The following is a 12,750-nucleotide window of genomic DNA, read 5'->3' as shown; positions in this document are numbered from 1 at the left end:
TACACACAAATATAAACAGTACTTGGTGACAACTTTGCTTTTAGCCTTTAACCCTTCTTGACTACTTTTGATGTGGCCTCTATATTTTACCTTTAAAAACAGTTTATCTTGCCAATCTGTTATTTTCTCATTTTGACCAACTGTATCAGCACAATTTATCTAAATTCAGACAAAATTTAAAATACAAGTAGAAAGTGATATTTTGACTGTAAAAACCACACACATGTTTAACGAATCATCTTCATAACTTGAAATGCAAATAGAGATTGTACATTTTTAAAAATACGCACACGTTTTGCAAACAACAAAGTTATATGGTACTATTTACCAAAAAATGCAGCCAAGGCTCAGACGTTTTTCATATAATCATTTCAAACTATTTACAGAACAATCAGGTGTCAAACAATAGTTTGTGTCACTCTAACACATATGAGAACAGCACAGGGATAAACCTGCAGGTCTGACAGCAGGTGTGTCACTCAGCGTTTACACTGCAATCTGCCTTTGTTGGCTTTAAGGCAGCAACTGTGACGATCACTAGTAGAACTGACACACAAAACAAAACAACAGCTACACACTAAATACACAAGACAACAAACTAACTTGAGACCAAACACGGTAAACGTCACAAATCTCTCACGTATCAAAACTCTCTCTCTCTTTCGCTCACTCGCTCTCTCTTGCCGGTCACTCCTAAAACTTCCCCCTTTTGCTAAACAACCAAATGTCATGTTTCCATATCATTTTTGATTGGTCGACATGGTACATTTTCCCACCTATAGGGCTTTGGAGCGTGATGTCACGGGAGATGGGCCATGCCCCCTTCCGCCATGACAGTAGGCCAGCCAAAGGATACCATTTCAGCTATGGATCGTACGTGTTGTGTTGTCGGTTGCAACGTTAGATCACACGATCGTGAAGGCAAGAAGCTGGATAACGGGCTCTCTTTTCATCGTTTTCCGTCCTGGAGGCAACGTGAGGGATCCCATGTATCCGATATTACTAAACAAAGACGTCAGGCTTGGATTGCAGCGGTGAGACGAGCGGATATCGAGTTCTCTGCAATCCCCAGCTTTTTGTTGGTTTGCTCACGGTATTTTCTTTCCGGTGAGTTCTAAATTAATTCATATCACTCTTGAAAGGCTTTTAGTGTTATTTTCAATGTGCTGAGGTCATAGATAATGAGATAAAACATGCTAATGTGTGATGCTGCAGAACCACATCATGTCGACTGAGTAGCTTATGATTTGGCATTATTGCAGGCAAACCAGCATATGAAATGGATGTAACAAATCCAGACTGGGCACCAACACTGCACATGGGGCATGACGACATACCTGTATCAGACTCGGACCGGCACTCAAGGCGTACGCAACGGAAGCGAAAAAGAGCACCCATCGGAGGTAAACAACCCCCCCCCCCCTCTAAAAACATGCTAAATTGCTATCACTGTACACTAATCCGCACATAACTTCCAGATGAATCACACACCTGTCATTGGAATATTGGTGTACATTTACCTTATGTCTAATTTTATCTTACAGGCTTTCGTTATGCAGCTGCAGAGTCTGAAGGTGTGCCCCGTGCAGAAGTGATTGATGAAGATCTGACAGAAGACCAACAGCAAAATCACAATGTCATGGAGGCAGTGGACAGCAGTTGTGTTGGACAAGTGGAGGTTGAGGTACCAGCTGCAAATGTGGATATACTGAAGAAATGTAAACCTTTTAAAATGATGACAGATTACAAACTCTCAGCTGTGTCTGTAATCAAACCTCTGTAACTTTGCTTCCCTTCAGCAGCATCAGCTCATGTTCACATGTTGATTCATGGTTTGCTTCAGTTTTTGATGGACTGCAGAATATTTTGAAGGTTATCTGCTATAAAAAGCCAGAACAGGAAAATCTGCTTCATGTGTTTCTGTTTGATCCTCAGTGACTTTGACACAAAGGCCTCTGCTGTGATGATCACACCTCTGATCAAGTCTCACAGTGTCAGCTTTGTTTTTATACATATGGATATGTGCTGATAAATGATCAGAGTTATAATATTTCCCACTGTCTGCTGTGTGCCGTGACCTTTGACCTGCTAAAGACAGTCAGCTGTGGATTATTCATTGTTGTGTCTGATACTTAGAACTGTGAGGAAGAACACTACACAGTTAATCAGGGTCCCCTCTCTCTGAATCAGGAAAGGTGGGCAGGCCGCGTGTGGGCCGCGGGCCATACGTTGAGTCTCACTGTTTGAAATGTGAACATTGTTCTGCTGCAGTCAATGGACTAAACCAGAGAAGAAGAAAACAGACTTTACCATGAAGATCCTCAGTGTGGATCAGTATAATATCAGCCTGATGTCTGCAGTTTAGTGTCAGCACAACTTTCACATCATATTCATCTCAGCACAACTAAAACATGCTGACTGACCTCAGAGTTTCAAGTCCACATCCTGGACTCTCCAGGAAACCACACAGATGCTTCACTCCTGAATCCTGCAGCTTGTTGTTGTCACTCAGGTTCAGCTGTCTCAGATGGGAGGGGTTGGACTTCAGTGCTGCTGCCAGATAATCACAGCTGATCTCTGACAAACCACAGTCCCTCAATCTGTATAAAGAATGAAAGATGTAAGTTTATTAGACAAAGTGTGAGCTTGAAATCATTCAGTGTTTCATCATCTGTTCAGAGCTGAAGAAGGTTCAGAATGTAGAAGTTTAGAAAATGGAAACTCCAAACAGCTGAAGCCAACAGGAAGCAGCTTCAAACAAACACAACAAGAGAAAAAACTCTGAATGTTTCACATTAAAGTCGTACATTTATCATAAAAACAGGACAAAGACTTGAAAAAGTCGTGTTTTTCCTTCCAGGAACCACAAGGCTTCACTTTTAAAGGTGAAGTGTGAAAGAAATGGACATATTTGAAGTCCAACACCTTTTTCCAGTCACATTATTAAAGCAGACAAACTACAAGCTCATTTTCATTCCAACAAGTCATCTTCTGACCTGGACTAACAACACTGGTCTCTATGTGCAGCTGGCTGTGAGACCAGTGCTCAGGGAGCGTCTACAAAGTGCAACACTGAAAGAACATCACACACTAGCTTTGTCCCAAAACGTCGGCTGCATCCTTCGGAGGACCCGGTATTCGCGGTCTACGTGGGCCGGGTCCTTCAAAGACCGAAAAGGCTGGAAGTGCGAGGCTGTGAAATGGGACGGTCTAGCCTTCAGATTTGCGTCACCGCTGTGTTGGTGGAGTTTAATAAACTCGGCCGTCTGCTCCTTGCTATCTAAAATATAACAGGACACTGGCGTAAATTCTCGACCGTCTCACACTTCTGTTTAATCAGTTTCCTGTTTAACGTTTATTCAGCTGTGTGAAAATCCCGGAGGAACTTTGATCTCAGCCAAACCGATTTACTCCGGAACAAATAAAACACAGAAAAAAGGCAAACAATTACATTTTTAAGTTATCCGAGTGACTTATATATCATGTTTAACCTGAGTAGCCAAAGAGCGGGGTCTGAAAACGATGAAGCCGGGCGTCCGCTGCTCTCGCCGGCTGGAGTGACCATTGAACCCCCCGGCTTGCTAGCGAGCGGGTGGGTAACAGACGTCTCCGAAAACGTCGGCACACTTTTGCAAATATGCGATGTCTTGATAAACCAAGCAGATATTTGAAGTTTACACAGCTACTTTCTCGCCTGAAAATATGTTAAAAGTTTATTTTGTGACCCAGAAAGATTAATAAGAGTAATTTGAAAACTTAGTAGCAGCCGCCATTGTTGGCAGCTGAAATTTGGCTGGGATATGAATTCTGGGATATGGTGGGCCACGAAGGACACACCCGACGAATCCTTCAAATTCGGGGAAATGAAGGACGCATTTGTCGGGCACATTTGAAGGAGTCGACAAATACGGACAGCCTTCATCGCCTGGCTGTGACGTAATCGGCCTTCAAATGCAGCCTCTGGAGGATGCAGCCGACGTTTTGGGACACAGCTACTAATTTGCTTCCATCATCCAACCTGAAGAGGAAACAGAGACGCCTCCCCTTCAAAGTAAAAGCTGCTCCTTTTGGACACAGTATCAAAGAAAGTCTACAGTATAACATAGAAAAGACAGAACAAAGTTTTGGTTGTTTTTAAATTGTGCAGAAATGAAACTACACTAAGCTCAATTATGTGACAGACATTTCATCCCATGTCAGTTTGGCCTCATCCTGGGCCGGATTATCCAGCACACACTCTGACCACAGGCCCAGGGGCCACGCACAGCTGGGCTCCATCCAAGAGACAGCAAACAAACCAACACAATAATAAAAAGCACCATGTGATCTTCTTACATCTTCAAGACAAACATAGTAAAAACATGAGCATATTTGTTTCCTGATAAAATGATGTGACAGGTAGAACAGAGTAAAGTGGTGGTGTTACAGCCTTTCTCCCCTCTGCTGCCGAGGCTGTTAGTCTCTCCCAAACTCAGCTACAGGACTTCCAAATGAATGAAAGCAGCAGAAGTGGCTTTACAAATGAAAGAGGAAGAGGAGAAGAAGAGGAGAGGGAGGCCACCCTGACCATCACTCCAGCTGAAAACATCACACTTCCATTAAAGTTGGTGAGGAAATGTTGAGCAGGATGAGCTGCTGGCTAATCTGGAGGCTGTAGCAGCAGCTCACAGTCACAGTGGGTTTCCACTCATGAAAAAGCTCTGGCTGCTTCATTTCTCATCTCATATCAGAGACTTTAATGCTTCACTGAAGCTGTACTGTGATGCTTCCATATCCCAGTGAGGCCTCCATAATGATTTCAGCTGTTCTGTACACACACTGTGTGCCCTGTATGGCTCAAAGTCTCTGCAGCCTGTTTTTATCTGCTATCATCAGATCTTCATCATCCTCATTCACATCCCTCACACACTCTACAGCCTCATCAGCACTGACTTCATCTTCACTGACTGATGGAGCACAACATGAAGCTGTGGAGGCTGAAACACTGTCCTGTCAAACATCTCCCCGTCACCACTCCACTTCTGTCAGCCTTTAAATGAACCCTGCTCAAGTCTGTCACTTCTGTTTGGAGCCAAAAGAGGTTAAAGATTGTGTCACTACATTCTTGTCTAGAAAATATTAAAGTGTATTTGGTGACACACAAAAAAGGGTAAAAGTATAGTTTGGGTCCACACATGTCCAAACCCTGGTGTGTAGGCCTACTTAGTATTGAGAAAAGCCCACTAAAAGAACGCCCACCAGACCAAAGCAATGGTGTTGACTTGATCAGCATTAACCCCGCCCCCTGACTTTGATGGGTGAAGCTGACAAATAAAATGTATTTATGAACAGCGATGCAGGGCCAGGAGTAGCAACGTGAATTAAATAAATACATCATTAAATAATTCATTAAATGTGTCAGTAAAATAATTAAAATAGAAAACAAACCAACAAAATATGTAATTAACTAATTTGAATTGTACATAAATACTTAATGAATTATTTTAAATGAAATTAACCGATAATTCATTGTGATTTTGTTTTGTGTTTTGATGAGCTAATAATCAGCTCTCTTTTTCTCATTGTTGTTCTAAGCCGCTTATCCAAAGGTAAGGCACTACCTGTTGAATTATTTCCAAAGTGTGCCAAATTGGACATTACAAATTAAAGTCTACTCACTGAAATTACTGGGGAATGTCTGCTTTGATTTTGATGAGAATCTCATGACAGTACTGAGGATTTAATGCAGTTGGACTGCTAAAAATGATTGAATGCGGTTGGACCGCTAAAGGATTTAATACGGTTGGACTGTGGAAAGCAGTTGGACTGCTGAGTGATTTTAGTATATTAGGGAATTTGGTTATTGTTTGGGGTGGAGCCCGTATTGGTTATAAGGTTGGACCTGCTTCAGTCTTACACTTTTTTGGCTGTTTTACTGTTGTTCCAAAGTATTATAAATTATTCAAGAACGTCAGTTGGACTGATAGGAAGCGCAGTGCTCAGAGGTAACGCTTGCCAATGCCAAGGACGCTTAGGCATTGTCCTCGAAGAGGGATAGTCAGTTGGTCACTGTGGAGCTTGGGGCACTCCAGAATAACTAGGAGTTAGAGTCTCCTTACCGTTTGGAACGGTAGTCTGCGCTTTTTTGGCCAGCAGAAGTTGGACTTCGGGCGTGTAACTTTAACTTAAAACTTCGGGGTAAGCCTTGGCTGTGAAATGCCAAAAATAGAGCTTCAGGCAAAGTTTGGGTTGGTTGACGCTTTTAAATTGAGTTAGGGATTTTAGAGATGAGGCCAGAAACTGTTGGACAGATACTGGTTAATTGATCACAAAAAAGTTGGACTTTATCGGTTGGACCGTTAACTTAAATTTGTCGAAATTGTTTAGGCGCTAAAGCTGCCAGATGTGACAGTGGTTGTAAATATAAGACGTCTTTGTAATATAAAATAAGAGATCTCTGTGTGAAAGGAGTCTGAGGCAGTGCTGGAGCTATTTTTAGACTGTGTGTGTGTGAGTGTGAAAATGCAAATTAGTCAGCAGTGAACTGTTTAAACCACAGTTGGTTTTACAAATACTGCTGCAAACATTGTTGAGTGTGTGTTTAAGACGCCATTTATGTTCATTAGAGGGCTATAAATAAAGTTTTGAGTTGCCGTAGTGGATGTATAGTAATTGACTGAGTTTTGATATATATATATATAAATATAGTGAGTGCACTGTATATATTTAAGACTAACATATTACTTTTAGGAGTAACCTCTCATCAGCAATAAATGCTGGTGTGTTTTATTTTTTCTATTCTATGTGTGTGCTGTGAGAATTAATAGAGGTTTCAATTGTTTTCTTTGACTTGCTCTTTCTGATTATGAAAGGCATGTCTGAAATACTCTTAGGAAAGCGTGTTGTGAGTATATTCCTCAACTCTTGTCACAGTTTAAGTGTGTGAATGCTGTGAGTAGCAGGTTTTGAGTGATTGGGTGTGATTTGTACAAAATAATAAATAATAATAACACTATGAAAGTTGATAGTAGAGTGAGTGCAGAAGTGGAAGTGTGAGAGAAAAGGCGGTGTGTGTGTGAGACGATCTGACAAACGCAAAGAATTTAGTATATTTAGAAGTGTGTGCGTGAAATAAGGGTGAATTGTTTTAGATCAAGACTTAGTAAAACAAGAGTTTTATTAGCCTGTAAAAAAAACAAAACAGGAGAGATAGAAACAGAAAATATGGTTCTGAGCAGCTGCAAGGTTGACAGGAAATGGTGTGTGTGACAGGAACTTTGCATGCCCATAAAAGGAACTGACTGTGACAAGTGAGCACACAGAGAGAGAAACATACGAGGTAAACTCCAGGCAGATGAAGCAAATGGAGGTTTTAAGAAAAGAAATGAAAAGGATATTAATTGTATGCTTTAGTGTGTCAATACAGGTGGACTTCTTTCAACCTAGAATCTTGAGTACAAAACCATTGATTAACAGAATTGGGAGGAAAACAGGCCAGATTTTGGCTTAAAATTTTACAGCTTGACCTCCCACTTGTCCCGATCCTGAGAAGAAGCTCATAGGACAGTTAATCTCCTGATGAAGACCGACAGAACATCGTGGACTTCAAGAATTAACAGCAGGCAAAAGACAGTGCAACTGAAACTACACTGACGATACCAGCAGCAGCATGGAAGAAAAGCACGTGATGGAAAATGCACGGTGAACTGCAGGCTGGTAAGAACAGTGTGACATAACTGTTTAAAGACACTGAATGGGATATTTTGCCAGGCTGGGATTTAATCTAAAAGGAAAATACTGAAAAGAGCAACGGAGAAGAAACAGAGAAGAAACAGACTGTGTTTGCTGGGGATCACAAGACAACAAAGGACACTAAGAGAAGGGCACAGGGGCCAGTGGGAAGGTGAAGCCCAGACGAGTTCGACTGCGAGAATAGAGGGTACAATTGGGTTGAAATTGAAGCCGGAACTCAGGATGGTTTAGGGATGTCCACGTCACAAACAAAGAGGTAAACAAAAAGAAGGTAAAATAAAGAGAGAAAATAACTGACAATTACATTAATGAATAGAAGACACACATACAGATATTACATAGATTTATTTTTAGGATAAAGGGGAGAGCTTATACGTAGAAATGACTTTTTATACATATTGCATTTTGTGCCTTTAAGGGAGTTGTGGCTCAATTCGTCTCTTGTGGGTCACGAGCCTTTGGCTAGCGCTATGATTAGCCAATCTACTGTGAGGATGATATGAGTTATTGAAGGATTGCACACGCTTACAGACATATAGAGTCCATAAACACACATGACAGTATTGATTCCAGGCAAAAGGCCTCAAATTAATTTAGCGTTTAACTGAACTTGAGCTGGCCCTGTAACAAGTGACAGAAAAGAGGAACTGAATAGGAGTTTCTTGCTTTAGAGAAGGACCAAAGGAAGGAAAGCATATATTTTGGTTAAGTCTGATAAACTAGAATGAGAAGGTATTGTTACATCAAAGGAGCAAGATGAAATAAAAAGGCTGTACCAAAAACAGGCTATAACATAGGAAATGTGAGTTTTAAAATGAAGTTAGTGTTAACACACAGGAGTTGTTTCAAGGCAGCGTTTAGCTGTGATAAAATGTATGCAGGAGTAATTGCTTATATGTTTAAACTTAATTGATTAAAGTGGTTGTTTTTTTGGATCTTTTAGTAGAATAGGCGCTTATAATGATTTTCTTGTGAAAGGAGATTCTAGGTCAGAGTGGAGGCCTTGCAGCAGCGAGAGTTCTGTGTACAGGATGTTGATGATTAGATAAGGCAAGCGACAGGAAACGCATGCAGGGACGTGAAAGCAGCGTTTTAAGAGTTTTAAAATGATGAGTAACGTTGAAGAATATATATAAATACAAGTCAATAAGTCAAGAAGATAATTAGGATCAGGCTTTTGATTAAAGAGTCCCAAAGATGATAAGTTAGGGAGGTGCAGGAAAAGGTGTTTGGTTTGCTTTACACAAGATCTCGGCGACCACAGGGGGGTGAGGATCCTGGAGGCCCGAGGCATGATGGACCACAAGAGAGGGACGCAGAAAAAACCTAATCTTACGCATGGAGTGTTCTCGAGGGGGAGCTGGTGTTTATTACTGGGCCACTTAGATGACATGAGGTTGTCTGATTTGCTGAGCCAGAGGACGGCTAGAGAGGGTCAGAGCGGGAGTGGTGACCCCGATGTCCATGATGCCATGGATGGACATGGAAGCAGCTGAGTGGGCCGAGGAGTGACCCAACACAATGTATTGCGACCTCTGGTGTTCCAGAGGTCGAGAGAGGGAGTATTGAGATTGGAGAGATATTTTGCTGCTATTGTTAAAGGCTCATGTTCTCACTTAGATCATCGATTTCTACTTGCATTTCTTTCTGGGAAAAATGGGGATTACTTTGGAAACAGGAAGCATTTTCCCCAATAAGCAGCCCTGGATTAGTAAATCACTCCAACATGTTCTCAGGCAGAAGAAGCTGTCTTGTTATGAGGGAGAGAAGAAAAAGATTGAGGCACAGAAACTTGTTGAAAGAGAGATAAAGCAGCTGAAATCAGGTGTAAAAGTAAAGCAGAGGATGAGCTGAATAAAGGACACTCAAGGCTGGCTTGGAAAGGAATGAAGTCCATGGTGGGGATGCAGGACAAGGAGCAAAGATGAATGTGATGCTGAATCAGCAGAAGACTTGGACTCATTTGATTCCAGCTTTGATATCATTGATTTCAATGAAGAGCTTTGTGATTGTAGCAAAGGGCTGGTAGCTCTGAGAGTCCCACTGATGAGGTGTTTGTGTGGAAATCTCTTAGTGGGACCAAAGAGAGAAAAAGCCCTGGTCCTGATGCTGTGGGAGGGAAATGATTGAAGTGTGCTGTGAGGAACTGACTGGGAGATTTTCACACATTTTCCAGTCCTCCTTGGAACAACAGGAAGTTCCCAGCATATGGAAACAAAGGTTAAGTGTCCTATGGCACTCAGTGATGATGGTGCTGTGGCCCCACCACCTCCACCTCTTTGTAAAGGAACTAACTGTAATCTGAAGCTTCAAATGGGACTAAGACTTCCTCCACTAGGTGGCAGTGTCTGATGAGAAAGTTTTAGTGGAGCTGGCCTGGAGTCAGAAACAGGAAGATGCAGGATTTGGGCTGAAATGGGGAAAAGTGGTTCGCACTAGTGCCTTAAAGCAAGAAGGTTGTAGGTTGAAGCTTGTTGGCCTTTCTGTGGAGGTTGGATGTTCTCCCACAGTCCAATGAAATGCTGCTTAGGTTCATTGGTGCTTCTAAATTGGCTGTAGGTGTGGATGTGAGAGAGTGCTTCTCTGTCTCTCTCTGTTGGCCCTGTGATGGACTGCTCACCTGTGCAGGTGGACCACGCCTCTTGCCCTATGACAGCTAGGGCACAGGCTGCAGCCCTGTGAGCCTAAGCTGAATAAACAGTTAGCAAAAATGATCCATAGATGGCCTGAAATCCCCCAGTTAGCAGTTTGGTAGATAGCTATGACATGCTAATCCCATCCAGCAGCTGTATTCTACCTGTAAGCTGATCCCTGGTTGGTCAGCATCTTATTAGCCTTCTGTTAGCTTCATTCCACAGAAAACTGAGAGAAACTAACAGAGTTGATAAAGAATAAAGAGAAATGTGCTGATTTAAAGCCTTTGAAGTGCTTCAGATGATCTCTGTCCACTTCTGTCCACTCATTCATTCATGTAAGCTTTCTAATGCAGCTTTGATCTTCACAGTCTGCTTCATGAAACTCATTCTAACCCTGAATGTCAGAGTGTTCCTCCTTCTCTTTCCCATCATTCATGCTGGCAGTGGAGGAGATTTGGATGTTGGACTGTGTTTTGGATGATGTGTGTATGTTTGTGTTGGACTGCTGTCTGTAAAGCAAACGCACATTTTGCTTTGGATTTCAGTGTCAGACAGACTTTAAGGTGGAATGAAGAGTTGGAGAGTTTCACAGTGAATTATCCAGTGGAGGATTTTTCTTCTTCTTTGAAGGTTTGAAATGTGAACATTGTTCTGCTGCAGTCAATGGACTGAACCAGAGAAGAAGAAAACAGACTTTACCATGAAGATCCTCAGTGTGGATCAGTATAATATCAGCCTGATGTCTGCAGTTTAGTGTCAGCACAACTTTCACATCATATTCATCTCAGCACAACTAAAACATGCTGACTGACCTCAGAGTTTCAAGTCCACATCCTGGACTCTCCAGGAAACCACACAGATGCTTCACTCCTAAATCCTTCAGGTTGTTTCCCCACAGGTCCAGCTCTCTCAGATGGGAGGGGTTGGACTTCAGTGCTGCTGCCAGATAATCACAGCTGATCTCTGACAAACCACAGCTCCTCAATCTGTATAAAGAATGAAAGATGTAAGTTTATTAGACAAAGTGTGAGCTTGAAATCATTCAGTGTTTCATCATCTGTTCAGAGCTGAAGAAGGTTCAGAATGTAGAAGTTTAGAAAATGGAAACTCCAAACAGCTGAAGCCAACAGGAAGCAGCTTCAAACAAACACAACAAGAGAAAAAACTCTGAATGTTTCACATTAAAGTCGTACATTTCTCATAAAAACAGGACAAAGACTTGAAAAAGTCGTGTTTTTCCTTCCAGGAACCACAAGGCTTCACTTTTAAAGGTGAAGTGTGAAAGAAATGGACATATTTGAAGTCCAACACCTTTTTCCAGTCACATTATTAAAGCAGACAAACTACAAGCTCATTTTCATTCCAACAAGTCATCTTCTGACCTGGACTAACAACACTGGTCTCTATGTGCAGCTGGCTGTGAGACCAGTGCTCAGGGAGCGTCTACAAAGTGCAACACTGAAAGAACATCACACACTAGCTTTGTCCCAAAACGTCGGCTGCATCCTTCGGAGGACCCGGTATTCGCGGTCTACGTGGGCCGGGTCCTTCAAAGACCGAAAAGGCTGGAAGTGCGAGGCTGTGAAATGGGACGGTCTAGCCTTCAGATTTGCGTCACTGCTGTCTCGGTGGAGTTTAATAAACTCGGCCGTCTTCTCCTTGCTATCTAAAATATAACAGGACACTGGCGTAAATTCTCGACCGTCTCACACTTCTGTTTAATCAGTTTCCTGTTTAACGTTTATTCAGCTGTGTGAAAATCCCGGAGGAACTTTGATCTCAGCCAAACCGATTTACTCCGGAACAAATAAAACACAGAAAAAAGGCAAACAATTACATTTTTAAGTTATCCGAGTGACTTATATATCGTGTTTAACCTGAGTAGCGAAAGAGCGGGGTCTGAAAACGATGAAGCCGGGCGTCCGCTGCTCTCGCCGGCTGGAGTGACCATTGAACCCCCCGGCTTGCTAGCGAGCGGGTGGGGAACAGACGTCTCCGAAAACGTCGGCACACTTTTGCAAATATGCGATGTCTTGATAAACCAAGCAGATATTTGAAGTTTACACAGCTACTTTCTCGCCTGAAAATATGTTAAAAGTTTATTTTGTGACCCAGAAAGATTAATAAGAGTAATTTGAAAACTTAGTAGCAGCCGCCATTGTTGGCAGCTGAAATTTGGCTGGGCCGCGCTATGAATTCTGGGATATGGTGGGCCACGAAGGACACACCCGACGAATCCTTCAAATTCGGGGAAATGAAGGACGCATTTGTGCATTTGCATGCGCAAAAGAAGACTTCACACACAACGCGCTCTGTTTAGACCCAGAGCAAAGAATATTGTTTGACAGATGACCCTTAATATGAAGACTTCGGACTTTACGTT

The sequence above is a fragment of the Aulonocara sp. 'chitande type north' Nkhata Bay genome, linkage group LG3 (genome assembly GCF_057382095.1).
Source record: "Aulonocara sp. 'chitande type north' Nkhata Bay isolate Kocher_YH1m ecotype deep benthic linkage group LG3, A_spYH_male_GT1.1, whole genome shotgun sequence".
NCBI lineage: Eukaryota > Metazoa > Chordata > Actinopteri > Cichliformes > Cichlidae > Aulonocara > Aulonocara sp. 'chitande type north' Nkhata Bay.
The sequence above is the reverse complement of the archived record's forward strand: the minus strand, read 5'-3'. Positions refer to the sequence as shown.